General features: G+C 44.7%; 2 protein-coding genes across 5 annotated transcripts in view; one reads left to right on the plus strand and one right to left on the minus strand.

The window, feature by feature from the left end:
* Positions 1–11,836, minus strand: part of LRFN4 (leucine rich repeat and fibronectin type III domain containing 4) — a 125,961-nt gene extending 114,125 nt beyond the window's left edge. Inside the window, 1 exon segment of the mRNA XM_030220281.1 lies at positions 11,424–11,836. The gene's annotated coding sequence lies outside the window, so the exon portion shown is untranslated.
* The window catches only part of PC (pyruvate carboxylase), a 1,188,093-nt gene that overhangs the window by 765,709 nt on the left and 407,758 nt on the right, over positions 1–14,626 (plus strand). The window lies entirely within an intron of this gene.

Raw genomic sequence — 14,626 nt, forward strand, 5'->3', positions numbered from 1 at the left:
TGTGAAGCAGAAGCACTCTGATGAGTCAGAGGATTAGTGGAATCTTTTGAGGAGGGGTTCGGTCTGGCAGTTTCGAAATGTTTGTTTTGGGGTTTTCTTCTGAAACAGATCCAGCTTCTACTGGATTGTGGCCCCATTAGCTTTTATTTACAAATACAGAGCTGCCAAGATGGCCAGTCCCAGGAGGGAGATTTTGGCCCAATCCAGGATTTCTGACAACCTCATCAGGATCCATTATGAGTCCTGCAGCACTGATTTCAATGGATAGAATTAGAGACTACTGATACCACACTGCATTGCAGATGTAGGTTCAAAATCAGGACTGGCCAAAAGCCTTCCTCTTGGATTGTTAAGTCCTACTCCCAACTCAGCCTAGAAATTTTGTCACCAGGAACCACAAAGCACAGCTTCCACCAGGAATTCCGCTAATGTGGACCCTGTCACTAGCCACTTGATATTGTCATTGAGTGATGACAGAGACTTTCTACCCTTAAGAAGCTGTAAACTGTGTTTCTGGAACATCCTCAGGTCCAGCCTGCCCAAGTTGCAGACTTAGGAGTAGACCTTAGTTCATCTTCATGACATAACACAGCACTTACTACCAGACCAGCACTAATCTAGTATATTTCTAAAGACAAACATAAGCTTATAGGTCCTCAAATGGGTGAATGATATGTATTTCCTACAGATATTTTGCCTGGAAGTTACTGACCAGTTGGGACCTTTGCCTTGTGTTTTTCCCCACCCAGTTTCTCATTTAGCTCAAGCTAAATACAAGTACAGCAGGTATTTGCCTATTCCCAGAAGATTTATAATCTAATGCCTTCATTTACTATTTCAATACCTATGACTAGAATGTGCAATATTGTTTTAGTTAATTATTGTACTAATAGGGGCCTCTGCAAAGGAATTTAACAGCTCAATTTCATACTGCTAAGCATTGCCTATGAACCTCTTCATTGGTCACTTTGGTAAACAAGATGTGTTCAGCTAAAACTTATTCTCATTAAATTATAAACTTCATAAATTTTTTAATTCACTTATCTGAAAAAATGGGAGCATGTTGCTCTGACATGAGTCATGTTTCGCTTATGCTTTATCAAGGAGACCCCCTGCAAAATTAGAAAAAAAAATCTTGTCTCTGTGACACTCTGGTTTTGGCAACACTGGATGTTACCACTTTATATACTAAGATACCTCAAGCGGGGGCTATTGAAGTAATCTCTGATACTTCGAAGCAGCGACCAGAACCTGTGAGGATATCTACTGAATTCTTATTGACTTTGGCAGATTTAGTGATCAGGAGAAATTATTTTTGGTATATTGGCTATAGAAGCGACCTTGGCTCCATCTGTAACCACACTATAACTACTACTACTACTACTATTTAGCATTTCTATAGCGCTACAAGGCGTACGCAGCGCTGCACAAACATAGAAGAAAGACAGTCCCTGCTCAAAGAGCTTACAATCTAATAGACAAAAAATAAATAAAGTAAGCAAATCAAATCAATTAATGTGAACGGGTAGGAAGAGAGGAGGGTAGGTGGAGGCGAGTGGTTACAAGTGGTTACGAGTCAAAAACAATGTTAAAGAGGTGGGCTTTCAGTCTAGATTTAAAGGTGGCCAAGGATGGGGCAAGACGTAGGGGCTCAGGAAGTTTATTCCAGGCGTAGGGTGCAGCGAGACAGAAGGCGTGAAGTCTGGAGTTGGCAGTAGTGGAGAAGGGAACAGATAAGAAGGATTTATCCATGGAGCGGAGTGCACGGGAAGGGGTGTAGGGAAGGACGAGTGTGGAGAGATACTGGGGAGCAGCAGAGTGAGTACATTTTGTAGGTTAGTAGAAGAAGTTTGAAAAGGATGCGAACATGGATAGGGAGTCAGTGAAGGGTCTTGAGGAGAGGGGTAGTAGATTAGAGTCCAAAGTATTAATCCATGTTTCAAACCTAAGTACATCTTGTTCTGTCCCTTTCCACAAAAAGAAAATGTCATCTAAAAACACCTCCAGAATATAACATCCTGAAATGGGGCTCCTGGATATAGCTTTTCCTGCTCAAATTTAGCCACTTATAGGCGACCCTCGGGGGAAGGAATGCTGGCTTCGGCCTAACCCCTGGTAAGCCTTTCCTCAGCTGAGAGGTGCCCAGCTCTACCACCGGCTGCCTTTCAGGTGCTGTGGAGGACTTGCAGCTCATCTGCATATCCTTACAGCCTTCTCCGGGGTGACACCCAGGTCCACTCCGATCCACTCAGGGCCTCCGCTCTAGGTGCCCAGCGCTCCCACCAGATGCTGTGGAGGACTTGCAGCCCTTCTGCATTTCCTCACAGCTGTATCCGGGGTGACTCCAGTTCCACCCCGATCTTCCCAGGGCCCTCGCTCCAAGTGCACAGAGTTTCCAGGTGCTTTTCGGCTAGGATCAGGCGATCCTCAGGGGGAGGAATGCTGGCTTCGGCCTAACCCCTGGTAAGCCTTTCCTCAGCTGAGAGGTGCCTAGCTCTACCACCGGCTGCCTGTCAGGTGCTGTGGAGGACTTGCAGCTCATCTGCATATCCTTACAGCCTTCTCTGGGATGACACCCAGATCCACTCCAATCCACTCAGGGCCTCCGCTCTAGGTGCTGCGCGCGGGGGCATTTTTCTCTTTACATCTAATCTTCTTCCCAGTTGCTAAAGTACCTCAGTCATTTATGGCCCCTATTCACATTCTCTTCCTAGCCCTGTCCCTTCCTAATCTTTTCCCTCACCCCCTACCTCTCTCCGCTACAGGAACTCACTGCCTATCCATCGACTTCATCACCTCACCTTCTCTCCTACCCTCTTCCTCCTTCTTGGCTTTTAATCTCTGCCTCTTTCTTCCGTCCATTTTGAATTCCCCATTCCACCTAAATACCTCTCGCCTTCGACGCCTTCGTGGCCACACCTCTCCTACTCTCCTCCGCTCTCTTTTACTCCTTCTCTTACTCGCAGCCGGTGACATCAATCCCAATCCTGGCCCCCCTCACCAACTATTATCCCAACTCTACAGATCTCACCGCGACCTCTCTAACCTCATCTCTATTTCTCTACTCCCCTCCTTTTCTCTTCTCTTCTCTTGCGCCCTATGGAATGCCCGCTCTATCTGTAACAAACTCGCCTATATCCAGGACCTCTTTATCTCGCGTCACCTCCATCTGCTTGCCATAACAGAATAGGTTAGTAGAAGAAGTTTGAAAAGGATGCGAAAACGGATAGGGAGCCAGTGAAGGATCTTGAGGAGAGGGGTAGTATGAGTAAAGTGACCCTGGCGGAAGATGAGACGGGCAGCAGAGTTTTGAACCGACTGGAGAGGGGAGCGGTGACTAAGTGGGAGGCCAGCAAGAAGCAGATTGCAGTAGTCTAAATGAGAGGTGACAAGGGTGTGGATGAGGGTTTTGGTAGAGTGCTCGGAAAGAAAGGGGCAGATAGATGGCTCTGCCCTGATGACTCTGCTTCAGTCGCAGTCCTGTGCCATGGCGGTTATCTATTTTCACATACTCCTCGCCCTGCTGGCTGTGGGGGCGGTGTTGGACTACTTCTCTCTCCCTCCTCCAGATTTCAACCACTTCTTCCACCTCAATCTCACTGTTTTTCCTCCTTTGAAGTCCATCCGCCTTTTCTCTCCTCTGCCTCTTCGAATAGCGGTCATTTATCGTCCCCCTGATAAGTCCCTTTCATCCTTTCTCAGTGATTTTGACGCCTGGCTTGCCTTCTTCCATGATCCTTCCTCCCCCTCTCTCATCCTTGGTGACTTTAATATTCCTGCTAATGATCCTTCCAACTCTTATATTTCCAAGTTACTCGTTTTAACGTCCTCCTTTAATCTCCAACTATGCTCCACCTCCCCCACTCATCAAAATGGTCACTGTCTTGATCTCATCTTCTCCTCCAACTGTTCACCCTCTAGTTTCCTTGTCTCTGATCTTCCCTCCTCTGATCACCATCTTATAACTTTCACACTTAAATCTCCTCCCTCCCAGTCCTGTCCTATCTTATCTAATTTATCTAGGACTCTTCACGATATTGACCCTTCATCTCTATCCTCCCATGTTTCAAACCTCCTCTCTACTGTGGCACCATCCACGTCTGTCAACGAGGCTGTTTCTTCTTACAACAATACTCTATCCTCTGCCTTAGACACTCTTGCACCTTTGATGACCCGCCCTGTAAGGCGTACAAAACCCCAACCTTGGCTGACTTCTAATATCCGCTACCTACGTTCCTGTACCCGCTCCGCCGAACGCCTCTGGCGGAAATCTCGGGCCCTTGCTGATTTCTTACACTTTAAGTTCATGCTGACCTCCTTCCAATCTGCTCTTTTACGTGCCAAACAGGATTATTATATCCAACTGACCAACTCTCTTGGCTCTAATCCTCGACTTCTCTTCACCACATTGAACTCTCTCCTCAAGGTGCCCCCTCCCCCAACACCCCCTTCATTATCTCCTCAGACCCTTGCTGAATTCTTTCACAACACGGTTCAAAAGATAAACCTTGCTTTCTCTACCTCACCACCTCTCCCTCCAGTAGTCCATTCCCCTCTCTCTCCTTCCCCTCATTCCCTTTCCTCCTTTCCTGAAGTTACTATTGAGGAAACTACACTTCTCCTTTCTTCCTCAAAATGTACCACCTGTTCCTCTGATCCCATTCCCACCCACCTTCTTAATGCCATCTCTCCTACTCTTATTCCTTTTATCTGTCACATTCTCAACCTCTCACTTTCCACTGTGACTGTCCCTGCTGCCTTTAAACATGCTGTGGTCACACCTCTCCTTAAGAAGCCTTCACTCGACCCTACTTGTCCCTCTAATTACCGACCCATCTCCCTCCTTCCTTTTCTCTCCAAATTACTTGAGCGTGCTGTTCACCACCGCTGCCTTGATTTTTTCTCCTCACATGCTATTCTTGACCCACTACAATCTGGTTTTCGCCCTCTCCACTCAACCGAAACTGCGCTTACTAAAGTCTCCAATGACCTATTACTGGCTAAATCCAGAGGTCAATATTCCATCCTCATTCTTCTTGATCTTTCCGCTGCTTTTGACACTGTCGATCACAGCATACTTCTCGATACCCTGTCCTCACTTGGATTCCAGGGTTCTGTCCTTTCCTGGTTCTCTTCCTACCTCTCCCTCCGCACCTTTAGTGTTCACTCTGGTGGATCCTCTTCTACTTCTATCCCTCTGCCTGTCGGCGTACCTCAGGGTTCTGTTCTTGGTCCCTTCCTCTTTTCTATCTACACTTCTTCCCTTGGTTCATTAATCTCATCCCATGGCTTTTCCTACCATCTCTATGCTGATGACTCCCAAATCTACCTTTCTACTCCTGATATCTCACCTTGCATCCAAACCAAAGTTTCAGCGTGCTTGTCTGACATTGCTGTCTGGATGTCTCAACGCCACCTGAAATTAAATATGACCAAAACCGAGCTTCTCATTTCCCCCCCCCCCTCCAAACCCACCTCCCCGCTCCCCCCGTTTTCTATTTCTGTTGATGGCTCTCTCATTCTCCCTGTCTCCTCAGCTCGAAACCTTGGGGTCATCTTTGACTCTTCTCTCTCCTTCTCTGCTCATATCCAGCAGATTGCCAAGACCTGTCGTTTCTTTCTTTACAACATCCGTAAAATCCGCCCCTTTCTTTCCGAGCACTCTACCAAAACCCTCATCCACACCCCTGTCACCTCTCATTTAGACTACTGCAATCTGCTTCTTGCTGGCCTCCCACTTAGTCACCTCTCCCCTCTCCAGTCGGTTCAAAACTCTGCTGCCCGTCTCATCTTCCGCCAGGGTCGCTTTACTCATACTACCCCTCTCCTCAAGACCCTTCACTGGCTCCCTATTTGTTTTCGCATCCTTTTCAAACTTTTCCTACTAACCTATTCTGTTATGGCGAGCAGATGGAGGTGACGCGAGATAAAGAGGTCCTGGATATAGACGAGTTTGTTACAGATAGAGCGGGCATTCCATAGGGCGCAAGAGAAGGGCAGAGAAGAGGAGGGGAGTAGAGAAATAGAGATGAGGTTAGAGAGGTCGCGGTGAGATCTGTAGAGTTGGGATAATAGTTGGTGAGGGGGGCCAGGATTGGGATTGATGTCACCGGCTGCGAGTAAGAGAAGGAGTAAAAGAGAGCGGAGGAGAGTAGGAGAGGTGTGGCCACGAAGGCGTCGAAGGCAAGAGGTATTTAGGTGGAATGGGGAAGGCAAAATGGACGGAAGAAAGAGGCGGAGATTAAAAGCCAAGAGGGAGGAAGAGGGTAGGAGAGAAGGCGAGGTGATGAAGTCGATGGATGGGCAGTGAGTTCCTGTAGCAGAGAGAGGTAGGGGGTGAGGGAAAAGATTAGGAAGGGACAGGGCTAGGAAGAGAATGTGAATAGGGGCCATAAATGACTGAGGTACTTTAGCAACTGGGAAGAAGATTAGATGTAAAGAGAAAAATGCCCGGCGCGCAGCACCTAGAGCGGAGGCCCTGAGTGGATCGGAGTGGATCTGGGTGTCACCCCGGAGAAGGCTGTAAGGATATGCAGATGAGCTGCAAGTCCTCCACAGCACCTGACAGGCAGCCAGTGGTAGAGCTGGGCACCTCTCAGCTGAGGAAAGGCTTACCAGGGGTTAGGCCGAAGCCAGCATTCCTCCCCCTGAGGGTCGCCTGATCCTAGCCGAAAAGCACCTGGAAACTCTGTGCACTTGGAGCGAGGGCCCTGGGAAGATCGGGGTGGAACTGGAGTCACCCCGGATACAGCTGTGAGGAAATGCAGAAGGGCTGCAAGTCCTCCACAGCACCTGGTGGGAGCGCTGGGCACCTAGAGCGGAGGCCCTGAGTGGATCGGAGTGGACCTGGGTGTCACCCCGGAGAAGACTGTAAGGATATGCAGATAAGCTGCAAATCCTCCACAGCACCTGAAAGGCAGCCGGTGGTAGCGCTGGGCACCTCTCAGCTGAGGAAAGGCTTACCAGGGGTTAGGCCAAAGCCAGCATTCCTCCCCCTGAGGGTCGCCTATAAGTGGCTAAATTTGAGCAGGAAAAACTATATCTAGGAGCCCCATTTCAGGATGTTATATTCTGGAGGTGTTTTTAGATGACATTTTCTTTTTGTGGAAAGGGACAGAACAAGATGTACTTAGGTTTGAAACATGGATTAATACTTTGGACTCTAATCTACAGTTCACTTTGAAGTACAGTTACATTAATATTGAATTTTTAGATGTATGGATTTTCAAAGATAGAGGAAGATTGCAGAATACCTTGTATCAAAAACCAGTTGAGTGCAACAGTTTTTTACACTTCTGTAGTCATCAGTGAGTCAATTTCTACGGCTTCGTCAAATATGCTCCTCTAAGCACGCTGATACCATAAGAAAGCCATATCTGAGGCATACCTTCGAGCACAGTTTACCCACCAGTTTGTTTCTACAAAACAAACAGAAGGATGTGGAGACACCTTTAACTTGCATTTTACAATTTTCAACCGTGGTGGGCAAATTGGTCCAGATTTTAAGAAAGTATTCGCATCTGTTCCAACTGTATCCAAGTGATTGCCTATAAGGGGGGCAGGACCATTGGCGAGTTGCTATATAAACAGAGATATGAACAACAAAATAGGACTGTTATTGAATGTTATCATACTACATGTGGCTGGTATCAATGGTGCAAAACATCCATCATTGGAGCCCAATGGATTGAACGCCAGATGGGTAGCTGTGTAACAGCATGATCCATTACATCTTGCAGTAGCAGTAATGTAATTTACTTCATTGAGTGCCCTTGTAAAATGATTTATGTTGAATGCAGCACCAGACCCTAGGCTAAATGAGCATAAATCTAGGATAACTACTGCTGATTTGCAAGCACCGTTGGTGCCCCACTGGGTTGAAAAATGCCACACTATGTGAAGGATTTTAGATTGAGAGAATTGGACAGTATATCAGAAGAGTGGGAGAGTGGAAATTATGAGAAACTTTTAAATTACAAAGAGCAGCATTGGATTTTCCTTTTGAACTCGGTCACTTGGGGAGGGGGGGTCTTAACTTTGAGATTGAATGGACATCACTATTGTAAACCCAGATTCTGTGACTGGTGGATATGAAGTCAACTGTTCATTTAAATAAAGGTGGTTTGACACCAGCATTATCTTGATGACATAAGAGATTTGGTGTTGGCAGGGTGGATCTAATTTAGTAAATGGTGGGTATACTTAAAATGTTTTCTTACAGGTAGACAAGATTTTTTCTAAATACACATATTAATATATCATTTTGCAGGGGGTCTCCTTGATAAAGCATAAGCAAAACATGACTCATGTTGGAGCAACCTGCCCCTATGCTGACATTTTTTCAGATAAATTATAAACTTCATAAATTTTTTAATTCACATAATGAGAATAAGTTTAAGCTGAATGCATTGTGTTTACTAAACAGACCGATGAAGAGTTTGATGCGCAATGCTTAGCAATATGAAATTAAGCTAAGTTTCATCGCAGAGGCCCCTATTAGTACAAAAATTGACTAAAACAATATTGCACTCTCTAGTCACATAGGTATTGATTGTTAATTATTGAGGCTATCAGTGAATAGTTTACATCCTATTACTATTCTGCATTTACACAATTTAATGCACATTATTTACTACAAACACCATTATTTTCTATGAGGCCTGTTTACTAAGTAAGCACATAATATGTTTTCTATTAACATCAGTTAGTAAGTGAGGGCATAAGTTTTAACCTGAAGAATTGGAAGGTTAAGTGACTTGCCTATGGATAGAGGGAGCATCAGTGGAATTTATACCCTACCATCCCTGGTTCTGTGCCTGCTGTTGTAATTACCAGGCTTCTACTCCAAAAGCCTTTATTGCTTCAGAGGCCAAAGTCCTGTTGGCTATGAAAACTGGCCAAATATTAGCAGGGTGTCATCAGCATGTGGTTAATGCTGTCACTGGTCCTGCTGCCTCTATTTGCATGCATCTGAAAAATTGATGTCATTGGCATTAGGTGGTTTAAATTGCTTATTGCTTTCAGAAGTAAAATATAGCTAGAAAATTTGCTTAAACTACCCCCCTTCCCCAATAATTAAGTATTTTAAACTCTGGAGTGGCCCTACCTACATGAATCTCTTTGCATTGCATTTTAATGGATGCTTCTATGTAGGCCTGGTCATGAATGTGGTAAAGGCGGTTAGCTTAGGAGAGTTTTAAAAAGGTTTGGACGGGTTCCTAAAGGAAAAGTCCATAGACCATTATTAAATTGGACTTGGGAAAAATCCACTATTTCTGGGATAAGCACTATACAATGTTTTGTACTTTTTTGGGATCTTGCCAGGTATTGGTATCTTTCAGGAAGTCTCTCAAGACCTACTTATTTGGACAAGCTTATCCTACAGATCCCGTCCTGCCTCCATGATTCCTGGACTCCAACTCCTATAAAGACCTTGTGAACTTAACTACTTTCTTGTAACCCTGTACCTTTACGCCACCCATATCACTTTCAATTTATTGTACTTTACTGTTTGTTTACTAAATGTTGTAAGCCACATTGAGCCTGCCAGCGGTGGGAAACTGTGGGGTATAAATGATATAAATAAATAAATAAATAAATTTGTGACCTGGATTGGCCACTGTTGGAAACAGGATGCTGGGCTTGATGGACCTTTGGTCTGACCCAGTATGGCAATACTTATGTACTAATGGCCTCTACCTACAATAAGTATTCTTGCTTGAGCTGGGAAAGTCAAGCCAGATGGTGATGGAAATGAATATCTCAGGCCTCCTGCATTCACAATCTTAACCAGAACATATCTAGATTGGGAAGAAGGATATGAAGTACTGCCCTTTTGGACTAGGTTGGCTTGTCCTTTGCTGGCCCATTATGCTTTCTTTTCTGTGTTTTTGACACCTCATGAATTCTCCTAGAGTCACCTATAGGTTTCAGGTGGCCAGGTCTTTCCGGAAAATAGGAGATATTTTTATCCTTCACCAGCACTAAATGAGGAGAGAAGGGAATCCTGCCTCTCTTTCTTGAATTCTGTGCCCACTATTTTGCTCCCCCATCCCTACCTGTCTTCATATTGATTAGTTATGTTCTAAACAGACAGCTTCTGAGTTGGAGATAGGTGAGGCCAAGCCCCTCCCCCTTCTCTGACTGTGGGGGTAAAGGGAGTTTGCACAAGCTCTTGGTATCTTCCAGAATTTGAAGATGCTGCTGTAAAAGTGAACGTCGCTTTGAGAAAGAGGAAAGATTTTGTTAAGATAAATAATTTCTTAATAACAACGTTGCAAGCCTGAATGTGCTGTCATCCACTTGTAATTTTACATTTTTGAATATTATCACCCTCATGCTTGCTAATCTTCTTCCAGTCCACTTTCAGATGATGGAATAGGGCACGTTGATACAAGGGAAGACAGACTTTGGCCTAGGCTAATTATTCATCAAATTAATTCAGCCCAAGTTCCCCTCCTCCTCTACACAAACACTTGGAGCAGTTTCTATGTAATACCTTTGCACATTCATAATCTCCAATCCTGCACATATACACATAGATGGAGCACAGCTGTCCTTCAGTGCCCCCCCTCCACCCCATATACAAATACTACATCCCCTTCTCTTCGATGTATATACTGCACAACCCCAATGGCCAAGCATTAAACAGCTTTTCTCTCCATCACATTTGCTGCCAACTACTACTCCCATGCATGCACAAGCACATGCTATACAATTCCTACACATATATATACCCCCCCCCCACACACACATGAACACTGTAAATATATCCAGACGCACACCATCACACATACCATATACCACTGTACACATATTTCCCCGCATATTAGGCAGACCCAGACATGCTACACTGCCTTATACATAGCTATGTCTCACACAGTACATCACAGAAACCCTACACATTACAACATAAAACGTACTACAGAAATCTGTAGGCATATGACAGCAGTCTTTCCCTTACTCGCTCATATATGCATAATGTGCATTATAGTCTCCCCAGCATGTAAAACACTCATGCTGAAATGATACCATGCATGCTATATAAATCAAACACAACAGAACACACCCAGTGTGCTACGAAAAAAGCTTCATATTCATCCTACATATACCTCAGACAATGCAACACATGCTACACAAACCCCACACATATTACACAGAAAATACATTACAGAAGCATCCCACACATATACTACACAATTCCCCCTAACACATTCATCACATACTATAGAAACGCACCCACACACTAAACAACATAGCATGCTACAGAATTGATAAATGCACTGCAGAAATCTCACACACCACCACCACCACACATTAAATTAAGCCCAAGTCATACACACCCCTCCCAGGATGGACACTTGTGGCCTTTGCAGCTTCTGGTTTTCTGCTTTTCTGCAGAGATATATAAAGTGCATCCTTACCTTAATCTTTTTCTCTTTCTTCACTGCTAATCCCTCATTCAGCAGTGTACAGTTCCAGGATCACAGGCAGAGCCAGATGAGAGTGGAGGGGCCCAGCTGGCACTGGTCTTGATTTTGTAATTCCTAGTGGTATGCTGCATCTTCACCACCACCACCACTCGCTTCCCACCCTCCCAACTCATTGATTCTCCTTCCCCTTTCAGTGCCTTGGTGTCTCTTCTTTCCCTCCTTGTCTTCCTTTTTTCATCTACCATCATATGCTTCCATGCTCATTCCAGTAGGGTTCTTCCAAGAAATGCAGGGGACAGAGCATTTCAGAACCCTGGGGGCAGCAGGGCATAGACAAGACCCCCAGGGTTCCCATTCTCTCTCTCACGGTGCAGCTGGTGCAATGGAGCACTCTGTCTTGCTTATTCTTGTTCAGCAAGCATCTTTGAAAAAGAGCTATGTTTCCTTAGTACAGCAGATGGCATCCAGAGAGCGTTGAACTATCTTTCCTCCCACCCCCTCCTCCTCCCAGTGCAGGGAATATAAATGGAAGTGTAACCCCTGCAGCACAAGACACACATGCAATATGTACTCAGCTCACAATCCACTCACATTACCTCAGCAACACACACACAAATTCACATGACTGCCCCATACACTGTGCACTTTAAATACATCTCGCAATACTGCTTCAACCACAGACACACAGTACATTCTTAGCAACATTCTGGCAATGCTGTTTCACAAGCATACTGTATATTCAACTTGCAACATTACCTCACCAACACATATTTCACTATAGGGACACAACACATGAAAACCTCAGAATGCTGCCCCGTATATATATATGACATCACAGCACTACCTCAGTATACACACACAGATCATTGACTCAAAATCACATGCTCACAATGCTGTCTCATAACTATCCATTTCATTTGTAATGCTGTTTCACCAGCATATACTGACAGTATTGCCAGACACTCAGCTTACGATATGCTCACAATGCACACTGACAACACTGCCTCAAGAACACTACAATTTGACACACATATACTATATAGATTCAGCTCACAAAAGCTGCTCCATCAACATTCACATGACACTCTCAGTAAAGTCTCATACACACACCTGCATTGTACACTGTTCATGGTACATTTATATTATTGCCTCAGAAACAATAATTGCAGTCTCAGCACATATTGCATGTGCGCATCAGTGCCTTGCATTCAGTATTGGAGTAATTTGACCATTTTGCCCCACCGTATATGCATAAATCTACCACTATCTTTTCTTCTTCAAATCTCTCTCTTCAAAAACTCTCGAATAACCACATGAACTATAGATGCCCTCTCCACAATGCACAACACTATTGTAACTCCACCAAAATGTAAATTGTAAGCCACTTTGAACCGAAATTTGTTTTGGGATAATAGTGGGTTTCAAGAATGCATAAATAAATAACTATAGGCACTAGGAGTGTGATCATTACTACTACTACTACTTATCATTTCTATAGCGCTACTAGACGTACGCAGCGCTGTACACTTGAACATGAAGAGACAGTCCCTGCTCGACAGAGCTTACAATCTAATTAGGACAGACAAACAGGACAAACAAGAGATAAGGGAATATTAAGGTGAGGATGATAAAATAATGCGTCCCGTCTCGCCCACTTGTATCTTACCCTCCACTATCCAAACTGCACTGGAGTCAAGTACAAAACTGCATACGCCACCTCCTTCTCTTTCCTTGGGACTCAGTTTTGGAACTCTTTACCAAGGTCCATCAAAACCATTGCAGATCATCTGACATTCCGGAAATCACCGAAGACCATGTTATTCCGAAAAGCCTACCCTGCTGGCTCTCCCAGTGACTCCATTGCAGGAAGCCAACCAATCTGAAGACATTTGGACATATTCCCTTCCCTAACAGCTTGCCCTCTATCGCCCTGCCTACCTATTTATTTGGTTTAAGATTGTAATTATATTCCCTTCCTTTATCTCTCTGTTCCTTCTACCCTTTCAGTTCTCATTGCATTTATTTTAATGGTTCATTGTAAGCCGCTTTGAGGCTGCAAAACTGCGGCAAAAGGCGGGGTATAAATGATCAAAATAAATAAATAAGGGTTCTGAACAAGTGAATAAGGGTTAGGAGTTAAAAGCAGCATCAAAAAGGTGGGCTTTTAGCTTAGAATTGAAGATGGCCAAAGATGGAGCTTGACGTACCGGCTCAGGAAGTCTATTCCAGGCATATAGTGCAGCAAGATAAAAGGAACGGAGTCTGGAGTTAGCGGTGGAGGAGAAGGGTGCAGATAAGAGAGATTTACCCAGTGAACAGAGTTCCCGGGGAGGAATGTAGGGAGAGATGAGAGTGGAGAGGTACTGAGGAGCTGCAGAGTGAATGCACTTATAGGTCAATAAAAGGAGTTTGAACTGTATGCGGAAACGGATAGGAAGCCAGTGAAGTGACTTGAGGAGAGGGCTAATATGAGCATAATGACCCTGGCGGAATATTAGTCGTGCAGCAGGATTTTGAACAGATTGAAGAGGAAAGAGATGGCTAAGTGGGAGACCTGTGAGAAGCAAGTTGCAATAGTCTAAGCGAGAGGTGATAAGAGCGTGGATGGAGGGTTCTGGTAGTGTGCTCAGAAAGGAAAGGGCGAATTTTGCTGATATTATAGAGAAAGAAACGACAGGTTTTAGCAGTCTGTTGAATATGTGCAGAGAAGGAGAGGGAGGAGTCGAAGATGACCCCAATGTTACGAGCTGATGAGACAGGAAGGATGAGAGTGTTATCCACAGAAATAGAGAATGGGGGAGGAGGAGAGGTTGGTTTAGGGGGAAAGATAAGAAGCTCAGTCTTGGTCATGTTTAGTTTCAGATGGCGCTGAGACATCCAGGCAGCAATGTCAGACAGGCAGGCTGATATTTTGGCCTGGGTTTCAGCTGAGATTTCTGGTGTGGAGAGGTAGATCTGGGAGTCATCAGCGTAAAGATGATACTGAAAACCATGGGATGAGATCAGAGTACCAAGGGAAGAAGTATAGATGGAGAAGAGAAGAGGTCCCAGGACAGATCCCTGAGGTACATCAACTGACAGTGGGATACAAGTAGAAGAGGATCCACTAGAGTATACACTAAAGGTACGCTGGGAGAGATAAGAAGAAAACCAGGAAAAAACAGAGCCCTGAAATCCAAGTGAGGACAGCGTAT

This window comes from Microcaecilia unicolor, chromosome 11, assembly GCF_901765095.1.
Source record: "Microcaecilia unicolor chromosome 11, aMicUni1.1, whole genome shotgun sequence".
NCBI lineage: Eukaryota > Metazoa > Chordata > Amphibia > Gymnophiona > Siphonopidae > Microcaecilia > Microcaecilia unicolor.